The 2823-nt window shown below is 44.5% G+C and overlaps 1 pseudogene; it reads right to left on the bottom strand.

Moving 5' to 3' along the window:
• Positions 1 to 156: 156 nt before the first annotated feature.
• LOC102757933 lies at positions 157 to 891 on the bottom strand (annotated as a pseudogene).
• Between the last annotated feature and the right edge of the window lie 1932 nt (positions 892 to 2823).

Raw genomic sequence — 2823 nt, 5'->3', positions numbered from 1 at the left:
TTCATCAATTTGGAAAGATAGATTCTATGGAAAATGGAAATGCTACTTGTAACTTAGTTTGAACATTAAAACTTGTGTTTGTTTTTCAGGCATTTTTGATGATTTACCTATAATCTGATCGTTGCTCTACTACATTGGTATGCAGAAAAGCGGAAATCATTCTTTTTGTGCCGATACTTTCAGCATAGACTTTACCACATCAGTCAGTTCGGGAAACTCCGTCTTCTGAAAGTGGCCACGGTCAGTGAATTTGTAAAATTTGGCTTCCAAACTATCTGCCACTTCTTGTTGTTCCTTCCAGGGTAGGAAAGGATCATCAGTGGAGCCAAACTGCACAGTGTGAGGGCAGTTGGCTTTGATCTTCTCCCACGGCCAGGGGCGGTTGAAGTAGCCACTTGCACGCTCGTTTTCATCCCCTAAGTCTGATGTGTATGCAGACACTGATACAATCGCATACACTCGATGTGTTTCTGCATACCTCATGGCCGCGATGGCCCCGGAACTGTGGCCTATGATGATGGTCCTCTCGTCACAATGCAGCTCTGTCTCCATGAAGGGCAGCCAGATGCTCTCTCGAGCTGTAATTGGGTCAGGCATGTTTTTAGCCAAACACTGGAAACCAGGTATCTGATCCAGCCTCTTCTTCACCCAGCAATACCATCCGTGGGCCGCAATATCCACGCCTCCGTTCCCGGGAACAATTACCGCCTTGCAAGGAGAAGCTATGAACGCAGGTGAGCCAGAGTACCCTGGCTGGCTCGAGTTAAAACTCCTTTGCTTTAGGGAGAAGGAAAGCCGAGGCCAGGCTGTGAGATGGAGGAGGATGGGTTGATCTGCCAGTGGAGATGGGGTCTGATCTCCTGCACCTTTACCCAGACAGTTGTTTGTCATGTGCTGGCTCTCAACCTTGACCCCATGGGTTCACCTCTAGGGCTCACCAGCTCAAGAGGGAAACATGTTCAGGGCTGTTCCGGCGTTTGTGGAGGCAGACCATGGCCAAGGGTGTGCTCCCCAGGCAAGGCCATGCCTGGCTCCAGGGAATCCCCTTAAGCATTCCAGAGTGCAGCCTTCGGAAAGGCCTGGCATTCATGCACTTGACCTTCCAGTTGCTGCACAAGCAGGAAGTAATCCCCAGCACCAAGAGCACCCTTGAACATGAAGAATGGCAATCCTGACTTTGCAGGCAGTGTTAAGGAATGAGGAATTCTGAAACTTAACCTTTTAAACTCCTCAACATTTTGAACAATTTCTTTATTTAAAATATGTTTTTATTGATTTCAGAGAGGAAGGGAAAGGGGAGGAGAGAGAGAAACATCATGATGAGAGAGAATCATTGATTGGCTGCCTCCTGCATGCCCCTCACTGGGGCTCGAGCCTGCAACCCGGGCATGTGCCCTGACCAGGAATTGAACTGTGATCTCCAGGTTCATAGGTCGACACTCAACCAGTGAGCCACACCAGCTGGGCTTGAACAATTTCTTGACCTCTCAGATTCTCACTATGAAAAAGCACAAATGCAATCTTCACTTTAGAGGCAATCATCTAATCCAGATGCCAGTCTCCGAACCAGCTGTATCAAATAATTCAGTCAACTGGCTAAGAATACAGATTCCTACCTCCCACTCTGAATTGGAACATAGTAGGTTTGGAGCGGGCCCTGGAATCTGCAGTTAAACAAGCCGGTGTAGAGCCAGCGCTGGGGGCTCTGCCTGGTCTAAATCTCCACGAGCATGGAAACCCCTCCAACAATAGTCCTGAGCCAGAGTCTTGCAGCATTTGTTTCTCTTACTGGGCTGACATCTGCCACAGGGAAATGTTTACCCGTCTCCCGGTTTACCTCTTGGCACAACAGAGCAAAGCCCTCTGGATCTGAGGGGATGGGAGAACAGCCAGGGCAGGGAATTGGTGAGTTGTGAACAGGAGTGTGTGTATGCATGTGTACCCATGAAGGTAACTTGCATGCCTTGGGGAGCAGGCATGTGGCAGAAGGAAAGCTAACATTTAGAAACCAGTTTGGGAGTTGGCACCTCCAGGTCCAGCAGCCTTCAAGACCCAGGGAAGTTATATAGTGCTGTCATCCTGCAAGAGGGTTTTCCAAACTCCCCACTTTATTTTTTATACTCATTAATCAGATCTCATTACTTACTACAGTCGCAACTATGCACTTGTATAGAGCCGTAACATTGGGGTTATAGCACTCATTGGTGTGTACCTGATGGAACTGTATGTTCATGTTACTATAACAGAAGCTTTGAATTAATTATATCAGTTTCTTAATGCTTCATGATAGGCAACTTTATCTATTTTGAATGCCTTAATTTAATTTTTTCAAAGTCTCAGCCCTCTGCTGTATTAAAAAACAAGTGTTTACCAACTCTTAGGATGCAAATTTGCTTTGCAAAAGAAAATAGTGCACTATTTTTACATATAATAGTTATAAATGTCAGCCTATTTTGATTGTATAACAATTTTTTAAAGTATGGTGATAGAAACAGTAATGGATAGAAAAATGGATAGTATTCGAACTAATATGTCTTTTATGTATATCTACTATTCATCCAAGCCTTTTACAGACCTCAGTATTAGTGTGTGACTACGAAATGTTTTCCTTGCTTGGAACTTGCTGACTACCCTAGATATGTTTTTATTTCTGGTAAGGACATTTGGGACTATTTTTACATTTCACATTCAACATTCAAAAATTATCTCAAATATAAAGAAAACTAAAATATACTCTACATATATTTTAAGTGTTGAAATGTGATCCCTTAACCACATAATTGTGTGTGGCAATATTTCAGTACTGGGGGTGCCTGGGAAGAA

The sequence above is a fragment of the Myotis davidii genome, unplaced genomic scaffold (genome assembly GCF_000327345.1).
Source record: "Myotis davidii unplaced genomic scaffold, ASM32734v1 scaffold152, whole genome shotgun sequence".
In the NCBI taxonomy this organism is placed as follows: Eukaryota; Metazoa; Chordata; class Mammalia; order Chiroptera; family Vespertilionidae; genus Myotis; species Myotis davidii.
Note: the sequence above shows the minus strand (reverse complement) of the source record. Positions and strands in the feature narration are given on the sequence as shown.